Genomic DNA, 12,287 nt, shown 5'->3' with positions numbered 1-12,287 from the left:
AAATTAAATATGGTTTGTCCAATTCCTAAAATCTCATCAAAACACCAAAGAAATGGTCATGAGATTCATCATAGGGCAAAAAAGGTCAAAGGACCTTGGAGAAAAAATTTCATAATTTTTGGACATTTAAAAATATTTTTAAACAATTAAAAACAAATGCAAAATCAATTAATTCATGAAAAATAATAATAATGATCCAAAAAATAATTTTAATTCAGAATATGAAAGAGAAAAATATTTGAATTTTTTTGGTGAAAGTCCCATATTTTTTGGATCACTATTAAATTTAATATGAATTATTGAAAATAAAGAAATTAAAATGAAAATTAAAATTTCAGCAAAAACGTGGACCACTTGATCTCCCTCATTAATTGAGGTGGCAGATCAAGTGGATCAAAACACACATTCCGCCGTGCACTCAAGTCAGCGCACAACATGCATGGTATTCAAAAGGAACGGACGAGACTAAATCATTTTAAAAGGATCATATGCCTCAGAACCGTCCAGCACACCACCGACGACCAATGACCAGTTGTCTTCTTCGGCGAACCTCGCCGGACTGGTTCAGTCATAACCATCACCAAAATTAAAAACAAGGACATGATTTCAAAGTAAAAATAGCACTGAGTTTGAATCTAGCCTCAATTCACTCTAACTCCATGTATATTGAGAGATACATGGAGTTGAAATTTGAGGTACATGAACCGAGTTGCTTCGATTTGGCCTCAAAGCAACTCAATCTTCTTGCCTACATTGATAGGACTTCAGACAACCAAAGAATCAATTGAATTGAGCAAGAATTAGAGAGAATCGAAGAGATCAAAATTTCTGGAAAATACCTTCAATGGAGGTCTGGATTAAACTCATCTTGATCTTGCTCGTGCTTGATCTCACTCCAAATGCTTGCTCAAAATCTTGTGGATCCCTGGAGATTTGAATTTCAAAACAGTGGAAATTCAAACTCAAATTCAAGTGAATTTCTCAGGATTATCCTTTGCAATGTGAGGGCTAGAGGTAGGGGATCAAAGCTGGCACGAATGTGTGTCAAATGCTGAGCATATGAGGCTCTATTTATAGCTGAATCCATTGCTTTTTGCACACTTGAAATCCACTTTCCAAATTTTGTCATTGATGACGCATGGGTGCATGGGTGCGCATAGGCCCATAAAATCATTGCCTTAAGGCCACAAATGAGTGTGAGATAGTCTGAATTCAACTTGGATTGCAAGGCAAGTGTTCATGAGGATTTGAAATTTGATTCTTGCCAAGTGATGACACCATGTTCATGCCATGCGCAACCTATGCATTCCTTGTCCAAAATGAATGAATTTGAGCTATTTGGAAAGGTGACATCAAGAGGAATAACTTTCATTTTCAACACTTCTCCATTTGGAGTTTGTAACTTGAAGAAATTTGAGGTGGAAGTTTGGAAATGTTTGACATATCAAAAATATTCTAAGTGTCAAGCCATATGTCTCAATATTCCACCTTGCTTAACTTTTTATATGAGTTTCAAATGAGAAACGTGTCGTCATAAAAGTTGTAGCTATTTCAAAGACCTTCAAAATGGTCACCAATTTCATGTCATTTGGATTTGAAATGATAGAGTTATGCATTTTTGAAGTTTGGAAAAATCACTTGATCAATGGTATAGGTCAAAAGTTACCTATAATGTAACCTCATATCACATGCTCAAAAAAGTTGAATTAGCTCCCACTCAAAACATAAAAGTTGAATTATACACATTTAATTTTATTGTGCAACTTGGAAATATTTCATCTCACAAAAATTGAAGAAGTTATGGCCTTGGGAAGTTGACTTTCAAATTAGGGTTTAGACAAAATGACCTATAATGTTTCAACATAGAGAATGAATTTCCAAGTAAAACTATCTCTAGGTATTAACATGAAAGTTGTTTGGAATGTCATTTAGAGTAAGTTTTCTTTTGGAATAATTTTCATATAGTGAAAAGTGTAGGAGATAGGGTCTAGGGAGACCCAGTTTTGATCAGATGAATTCATCTGGCCAACCACCATCAGTCAACTTGCTAAATTTCAATTCTCTTGTCTTTCTTGGCTCATGGTAGATCATATATGCATAATATGATTAAATTTTAAGTGTCCCTTGAGAAATTTGATCAATTGGTGAGATAGCTTGTTTGAGAATTTACTCAAGATACCCAGTCAAACTAGGGTTTCCAATGCAAATCACCCTCAAACTTTTGAAGAATGCTTGATCAATATAACATGTAGAGATCATTGGGACTCATATATGATGTTTATGACCATCCTTGAATCAATTATTTGTTGTGCTCTTTTTTCATGAGGGTCTTAAACCCTAGATGTGAACTTGATGAATCAATGGGATCATGCCCTTCCTACAAAAGAGTTAGGCAAATACAAAGACATATTTTCGATATTTTGGTTAGTAAAATGATAAAATAAAAGTATGATACAATCACAAAGTACTTGGTGATCTCTCCCAAAACAAACCCAATGAAGGAGGGGTAAGGAGGATGCCAAGGTATGATCCCAATGTTAATGCATATGATGAAGTTACATGAGGGATCTTAGGGTCAAAATTGAGGTCTTACAATAAGGGCAAAGTTTCTAATCATTCAAACATGTCTAAGTTGAAAACACAAACAAAGAAGGTTTTGAAAAAAGGGAGAGATTTTTAAATTTAAGAAGTGGGAGAAGATGAAGGGACTGACCTAGAGAAAAATTAAAAGTTAAGGGTTGAAAAGATCTAACCAATGGGATGCAATCCAACAGACAAGAATGTCATATAGAAACCCATTTTCCTTTGGACTTTAGCGAGCAACAAGCATAAGTAACATCCAAGCAAACCATATGAAGCCCAAGGCATCAAATAACAATCCAATAGATTGCAGTCTTCAATTTCTTCCAATATATTATATGAAATATTCCTTGGGGTAAACTCAGAAGCAATCATCAGATATCAACAATAATAACAGTATAACATTTAAGCAAAAGTTACAAATGAATCAAGGACAATCAAAGTCTTGCATCAGATGGAAGTTGCCTATCCTCAAAGCATATGGAAGTTGCCTATCCTAAGTCCAAAAGTTTAGATCAAGTCCAATAGTCCACCAAGATAATTTTTAGGGTTTTTGTTGTTATTAGATGTTTCAAGGTCTTAAGACCACAAGGAAAAACATAAAAAGGAAACAATATATACAATTATAAGATATGACTCAAATGAGCAAAGTGAAAAGGACTGAAGCATAAACAAGTTGCATGAAATGTAAATGGCAGATGAATGATAAAGGTGCTGAAATTTAAAGTGCATTAAGTAAATGACTTGAAAGTAAAGCAACATTAATAAAGAGTTAGTCAAATGTTAGTGAAGACTTTTAATTGATTAAGTCCTTCTTTAGATAACACTCAACCATTCACTCACAAGTATTAATTCTTGAACCAAGACATCATCCATGAGAAGGGCTCCAACTTGGATAAATTAAAAAGTATGCCACTAGCTCTTATGAAAGGAAAAAAGGTCAAGTTTTCACACAACTCCATGAATAATGGGAGACTTACAATCTCACTTACTAGAATTCTATGCTTTGAGGGTCAAATTTAGCTCTATGATAAGCAATCGTAATTGGACTTATGTAGAAGTCATAACTATTTAAGGTCGGGAAATAAAAAGATAGGTGTTAATGCATGTTAGAGATGTCGTACAAGAAACCAAACTTCTAAAACATACCACACACTAAAAGAAAATGGAAGGGACCTATCTTATTCGAACTTGTATTAATTCATTTGACACAAGGTCATTGATGAATCAACTAGCATTAGACATGAAGAGAATTCATTAGTCAATGATGGATTGGGGAAGAATAAGGATAAAGATGAAGAGGGAAAGGGAAATAGAACCCCAAATTGATCACGGGAGGAATTTCATATGATCAATATTATCCATTCACTTTGGGAGATGAAATGTACATTTCATCAATCCCATAAATCAAATAGTATTGGTCAAACAAACGTCAAATCAACCATGATCAAGGCCAAATAGAAAGTCAGACATCTCAAGATCACAAAAATGGCTCAACACAATTTTTAAACAATTATTCAATTAATAATCAATTTAAAAATGAACTAAAATGTATTTTAAAATGGACAAAACCTCAAATCCCTTCAAAAACACCTAATAAATGGCCAAGGGATTTTTCCTAGGTCAAACAAGGTCACGGAATTTCATAAATTTTGGAATGTCAGAAGTCTTTTAAAATATTTAAAAACAATTCTAAAATAATTTAATTCATGAAAAATATCAAAATTTATCTAAAAATGAATTTAATTCAAAATATGAAAGAGTAAAATATTTAAAGATTTTTGGTGAAAGTCCTATATTTTTTGGATTAAAAATGAAATTTCTATGAATTAAACAAAATAAAAGGAATAAACATAAAATCAAAAATTAAAAAGAAATTCAAAAAAACAGTGGCCATCAGATCTCCCTCATTAATTGAGGTGGCGGATCTGATGGCCACGCACATGGGGAACACGATGTACCGTGGTCAATGCGCTGCAAACATAGTCAAACAAATCAAAGGCTGGGATTAGAACATAAGGCATAAATCAGGTGGATGAGGTAAGGCCAACACACCATCGGAGCCCTAGCTCTGGTCATCTTCTCCGGTGGACCTCACTAGACTGGTCCACCACCAAAGTTCATCAAAATAAAAAGTCCATACACTAATTTAAAGGAAAAATGCTCAGGAGCTCGAATCTGGCCTCAATTTCTCCTAATTCCAAGTATATTGAAAGATACGAGGATTTGAATTTTAAGGTACATGATCTGATTTGCTTCAATTTGACCTCAAAGCTACTCAATCTTGTTGCCTACATTGGTAGGACTTCAGACAAATAATAATCAATCAAAATAGTTGAGAAATAAGGGAGAATCGAAGATTTGAAATGTGAGAAAATTCACCTTCGGGTAGCAGCTTTGAGAGAAATTCTTGACTCAATTCCGCTTGGTTCTTCTTCCTTTTGCTTGCAGGAGTTGAATGAAATGAAAATGGTTGTGAATCCTTGGAGTTCTTGTTCACAAACAGAAGTTGAATCAAGAACTCGATTTCAAAAGGTATTCTCTCAAGTGTGGCTATGGGATTATTTGGCAGAGCATGGGCAAGGGTCCTATCTAATTCTGAGGCAATGCACTTCATTATATATTTTACGGAATTGATTTCTACACCATTTCAAATTTGAGCCAAAAATAGAATTCTAGTGCATGGGTGCATGACCATGCATTGGGCCTAAAATGATGATTGCTTTTAGTCCAAATTCGTGCACAAACCATGTTGAGATCATATCATGAAGCCATGCAAAGGTAATTGGGAATTGAATTCAAAAGTTACCAAAACAAGTCATGCAAAGTATCCATGTGCAAGTCCCTCAATTCTTGTCCAAATGAAGTAATCTTGGACTCTTTTGAAAGGTGACATGAAGGGGAACAACATTTATGTTGGAGAAGTTTTCATTTGGAACTTGGATAATGATGAATTTTGAGGTGGAAGTTGGAGAAATCAAACATGGTTGAAAATTTTTTAAGTACAAAGTCAAATGACCACTTCTTCCACCTTGAATAACTTCTGCTATGAGCTTAAGAAAACAATGGTTTCTTCACCAAAGTTGTAGCTCTTTCATTTCTCTTCAATTTGGTCACAAATTGTACACCATTTGGATTTTATATGAGATATTTATGGATTTTAGAAGTTGAGGAAAATTTCTTGTTCAATGGTAATGGCCCAAAATGACCTATAATGTTTCCTCTTGGCACATGCCCTTGAAAGTAGATTTTGACATTTCTCAAAGAATAAAATTTAGATAAGAAATCTTCAAATTGATCATGAAATTTGGATGGTCTTCATAATAATGATTGAGAAAGTCATAGTCCTTGGAAATTGACCTCCTAACTAGGGTACATACAAAATGACCTATAATCTTTCACCATAAGAAATGACTTTCCATGAAAAATTATCTCTTGATGTCAACCTGAAATTTGTTAGGATTGTCATAAAGAGTAACTTTGCTCTTGGAATCATTTTCATATGAAACAAATTGTAGGAGATATGGTCTAGGGAACCCCAGATTTGACCAGTTGACTTTCTCTAGTCAACTTCTTTGAACGAACTTGCAAACTTGAGGTTCTTTTGACCTTGGGGTATCATGGAGGATCATATATGATTGATATGATGTATAATGGAGTATCCCTTGATATCTTTGATCAAATTATGAAGAAACTTGCTGAGGAAGTCACACAAGATACCCAAATGAATTAGGGCTTCCAAGGCAAACAAGCTTCAAAGTCTTGATGAATTCTGGATCAAAATGATAAATAAAGAACATGGGGATCTATATATGATGCTTAGAACTTATGTGAACCTTTCTTCGATTAATCTCTTGCATTGAGGGTCTCAAACCCTAGTTATGAGCTTGGTGGGGCACAGATGGACACACACACACACCTACAAAAGAAACAAAGACATACATAGACATATTTTTGGAATTTTGGTTAGTAAAAAAAAGAAAATAAAGTATGATACAATTAAATGTGCTTGGTGATATCTCCCATTACAAACCCAATGAAAGAGGGGTGAAGAGGATACCAAGTGTGTCATCCCAAAGCCAATGCAAATGATGAGATAGCATGAGGGACCTTAGGGTCAAAATTGGGGTCTTACACTTCGCACACCATATTGGTATATATTCTGATTCTTGATAAATCGGACCATCACCTGCTTGGTCACATTTGCAGACGATGCCACTTCAACCCACTTTATAAAGTAATCATTAGCCACCAAAATGAAACGATGTCCGTTAGATGCTTTGGGCTTAATCATGACAATCATATCAATACCCCACATGGATAAGGGCCATGGAGAGGAAATGGAATTCAACCTTGTCGGAGGAACATGAATTTTATCTACATAAATTTGACTCTTGTGGCATTTCTTCACAAACTTGCAACAGTCATATTCCATTGTCAACCAATAGTAACCTGATCTTAACATCTTATTTTCCATAACGTGTCCATTGTAATGAGTACCAAAGGAACCTTCATGGACTTCAGTCATCAACAAGTCTGCTTCGTGTCTATCCACGCATCTGAGCAAAACCATATCAAAATTTCTCTTGTAAAGCACACCAATTCAAGTAGAAGTTACCAGCTAATCTTCTCAAAGTCTTCTTAGCTTTCAAAGATTCCCCACACGGGTAAATATTACTTTGGAGGAAATATTTGATATTATAATACCATGGATTTTCATCTTTGACTTCTTCAACGGCAAATACATGAGTTGACCTATCAAGACACATCACAGTCAAATTCGGAACTTCATTCCAATACTTCACCAAAATCATTGAGCTAACGTTGCAAGAGCATCTGCCATACTCACCACTAAATATGCAAATGGGAGAGGAACCTCTTGACCCTTCTCAATCATGGTGGCATTATACTTGTATGGCATAACTTAATCGGATGAGTAGGGGAAGGGCCCCGCTAACCATATAACCAACAATGATACCGGTCTGTTTTCTTTCTTGAGGCTGCTATCAAATTGAATAACTAACCGTATAACCAACAATGATACCTTGATTGTTGAACCTAAATAACATTCTCATCCATTAACCTTTAAATATCTCTTTTAACAATTACACACCCTCGAGGATTAACGCTACAAATAACACAACCATCATGGTCATGTTCACAATGGATCACCAGGAACAAGTCTCTATGAATCTACACCAAGGACCTACGGATACGACACACATCAAATACCCTAAAATTCCTAGGACAACTGTCTACCATGTTCACAGAAGCGTTTCCATGAGCCGGCAACATGTCGGCTTTAACATTCGATGCTCTATCCTCAAAGGACACCATAACACTTTTGACTAGCTTTTAAACTCCGTACTTCAGGGGATAACAGTTTTCAATATCATGACCAGGAGCTCCCTGGTGAAAAGCACAATGTAAGTCAGGTTTGAACCACCATGGCAATGGTTCGGAAATTTGTGGAGGATTCCTTGGTTGGATCAGATTCTTGACTACCAAGGACGGGTACATTTCTGCATACGTCATAGGAATAGGGTCAAAAGATACCTTCTTCCTGTCAAATATCTTATGATGATTGTTGTTGTTGTAGTTTGTACGTTGTTGCAGTTGTTGTTGATTGGTTCAATTATTGATTATACTGGATGTTGATGTTTATGGGACTAGGAATTCTTCCTCACACGATGCCTCCTCTGCCTCCCTGCAGATACTACATTAGTTTCTCCTTCCTTCTTTTTGGAGAAGTTCCCACCGTACTTCTTGCTCGCTGACGCTTCATCTTTGGATAATTGTCCCTCTCGGACTCCTTCTTCCAATATCAACCTCTTGGTCACCCTCTCGGTGAAATATTATGGGCACTTGCCATCATACGTTCATAGTAAAATAAACTCAGCGTCTTCAAGAATATCTTAGTCGTTTACTTTTCTTCCAAAGGTGGACTAATATGAGGAACTAACTCCCTCTATCTTTGAGCTTATTCTTTGAATGTCTCCTTGTCCTTATAAGACATCGATCTCAATTGATCCCGATCTGGCTCCATATCAACATTATACTGGTATTATTTGACAAAGGCCTCGCCCAAGTCTTTAAAAGTATGGACACTAGTACTGTCCAAGCCCATATCCCATCTGAGGGCAGCTCCAGTCAGACTATCTTGGAAATAGTGAATAAGCAGTTGGTCTTTGTCGGTTTGAGTAAACATATTTCTAGCATACATGATAATATGACTTAATGGACAAGTACTCCCCTTATATTTTTCAAAGTTTGGGACCTTGAACTTCACCAAAATCTTGACATTGGGAACTAAACACAGCTCGGTAACACTCTTACAAAATAAATCCTTTCCTCTTAGGGTCTTCAATTCCTTGCGCAACTCAAGAAACTGTTCCTTCATATAATCCATCTTCTCATAAACATTTGGACCTTCAGACAACTCAGAGTGGTAAATGGCATCCTCGACACTAGGCAAAGTATGAACAATAGGAGGAGGCAATGACAGGACCAGGCTAGATGTCGGCATAAAAGCAAATGTTGGCGCGTACCCTTCAGGCACAAAATTTAGTGGCATTCCCCATGGGAACCCAGCAGGCATGGCAGGAACAGACTGGCTAGCAATGACATGCATTGATGATGAAGAAAAATCCAAAATGACAGTCCTCTGAGGAGGAGGAGGACCATATAAAGTCTCATTTGCAAATATTTTCAATTAGTAATAATAATAATCAATAATAACAATTCAATTGACCATATCATCTCATTTTATTCCTAAAATCTAGAAGGATTACACCGAGTATAAATTCAGAAACCAAAATACAAATACAAGAGAAAAGGAAACTATCATCCTTAGGATCCCTAGCAACTGCATCAAATGATCTGGCCAAGGGAGCATACTTCCTTTAGATGCATCAAATCTCTGAATCCAAGGATGTCTTCATCTGAGCCTTCTCGAGGACAAGCTGATCAACAATCTTCTTCCAAGCACCGGAAGGTTGAGGCATGTTAGAGGCAACTAAACCCTCTGGCTTTCTCTATCTCTTCACTACATGCTCCTCAAGAATCTCAATAAGTGCATCTTTGTCTTTCGACTCAAGTTGTAAATCCTCATGCTTTGGGTTCAAAGCATGGAACCACTCTTGCCATAAGTCTCTCTCTTGCTTCATCTTGGCAAGTGCGTCTTCCAACTCCTCCACATCTTGGTTGGGAGAGTTGATAGCTCAACCACAACCATAGACATAGGTGTCTCACAAGCGTACGACATCTTGAGCTCCAAAGTTCCCTTCTTCACCCAAATAGTGTAAGCTTCCAAAGCTACACAGTTGCATGGACCAAGCTCAGACCTTCCTTTCCTATGGACATTGTTCCATGAACGCACCATTATACTTTTTAAAAGTTGCGGATCTTTACCCTCTTGATAAAATAGACCCTCTAACTGAATGTTATTAGGCTTATCTCTAAAGGGGAACCCAAGCTGCCGATGGGCCAATGATGGGTTGTAGTTGATTCCTCCTTGAATACCAATGATAGGTGTAAGACCCCAATTTTGACCCTAAGATCCCTCATGGCATCATAACATTACATTTGCATTGCCTCAAGGATCATAAGCATCTTGGTTCCTTTACCTTGGGGTGGGATCTCTTGTGAGTGGTTTGAGATCACCATGCATGCTTGAATTGTATATTATTTCTTTTCTCATTCTATTGACTAACCAAAAGCATAAAAACATGTCACTAACATCTCTTGTTTGTAGCTTGAGCAGTCACAAGGTCTAAAGCTTCTAGGAGATCCTATGTGTATTGATATGGCCAAGAGAAGACGAAAGCAAGCATGGCAATGGTTCCCAAAGATCTCATCCATTAAATATGACTCCCAAGTATCTCAATTCATCATTTTGATCAAAGAAAATCAAAGGGCTTGAGGTTTGTTTCCCAAGGAAACCCTAATTCATCTGCTTATCAATTATGCCTTGCTCATGAAGTAACCTCAACCCATGATCAAATACAATCAAGGGAAGTTGTTTCACTCATCATTTCATGCCTATTTGAACTTATTTGAGTGTCCTCAATCATCAATTCATCAAGATATGAGGTTTGGGCTTGAGAAGTTGATCAACCAATTCATCTGACTATTTTGAAATACATTGAGACCTAACTTTTTATGTGTTTGTCAAATGGAGATGACCACAAGAGAAATTTTTTTCTTAAAGACCATATGAAAAACTTTTATGTTCATCAAAAATTTATTTGAAGCTTGGAAGGTCATCATCCATTCCAAGACATTATAGGTCATTTTGACTGAAACCCTAATTTTGGGTCAACTTCCCAAGGACATAACTCCTTCATTTTTAATGATATTGAGGTGAGATCAAATGAATTGGAAATATTAAGATGTCTACTTCAAATGTTATGTTGAGCAAAATTTCAAAATCTCAAAAAAAATACATGTGATAATGCAAAACATTATAGGTCACTTTGGACCAAATGCATTGAAATGTGAAAAAGTCCAACTTCAAGTGCCCATAACTTCTTCATCAAAAGTCCAAATGATGAAAAATTTAAATCCAAATTGATTTGTTTGAAAATATCTACAACTTTTATGTTGAAGATTTTGTCATTTGGAGCTTGCATCGTTGAGACAGAAGGGTTTGAACTTTGGCCAATTTTGAAAATCTCACATATGCATGTTTTGCACCCTACACTTCATGGCCATTTTACATCAATTTCCAAGGCCCAAATGGAGTTTTGATCAACATAACAAATGATCCTTATGCAATAAGCTTTCCAGCCATTACTCGTAAGGTGGTGTTTCCATTTTTGGCATAGCATTTTCGAAAGCTTGAACATAATAGTACAATTTTGGAAAATCATTTAATTTGCCTTGCATAAGCTACTACCATCCAATCTGCATTTCCATTTTTCTTTCATCATGCATCAACTTTCAATTCCAGTTGGAATTGGGCCCTCCATGCGCCTGTACAGGCCCATGCATGGAGGCCCTTTCCATTCATGCAAATTTGAAATCATGCATTCAGCATTGCATTGCCTATAAATACCATGCCATAGCTTCATATTTCTTCAACCTAAAGGCGCCCCAATTGTTGCTAAACTGAAACCACAACCCTCACTAAAGGAACTAGCTCAATTTTCTTCAAATTTTCAGATCTGAACTTTGGTTTCATTGATCAATTTTCAGATCTTAAAGTTCCTAAACCTTTTTCTCCTTGATCTATAGTGTGGACTGTAAGCAATAGCATCCAAGCATTGAGACTCAAAGCCCTACAAATTAGAGGTTTACCTCAACTGTTATTTTCTTCGAATCAGCTTGCATAGTGCTTATTTCTCATTGTTATTGTGTGATCTGAAGTCCTCTACATAGAGGCAACATTATTGTGCTTTCAATTTTCAAAAATCATGAAGTTCATATGAACACCACAGATCTTCCACTTCTGATTTCTCTCAATATAGAGATCTAGAATGGATTTGAGTGGTACATGGGTGATGTACATCACCCTAGCTCTCGATTGATGCCTGGATCGTGCCTTTTGGTTACCATTTTATTCTCTGCAATGGCCGGAGAAGACGGTGGCGCTAGCCACCGTCTGGTTCCCAGATTTGATCTGGAGCTTCCATTCTTTTTTCCAGATTCAATCACATGCATCCAACGTTATGACTTTTTATTTGGCAATGTGCGCTTCAGTTGACCAA

Source organism: Lathyrus oleraceus, chromosome 7 (assembly GCF_024323335.1).
Source record: "Lathyrus oleraceus cultivar Zhongwan6 chromosome 7, CAAS_Psat_ZW6_1.0, whole genome shotgun sequence".
NCBI lineage: Eukaryota > Viridiplantae > Streptophyta > Magnoliopsida > Fabales > Fabaceae > Lathyrus > Lathyrus oleraceus.
The sequence above is the reverse complement of the archived record's forward strand: the minus strand, read 5'-3'. Positions refer to the sequence as shown.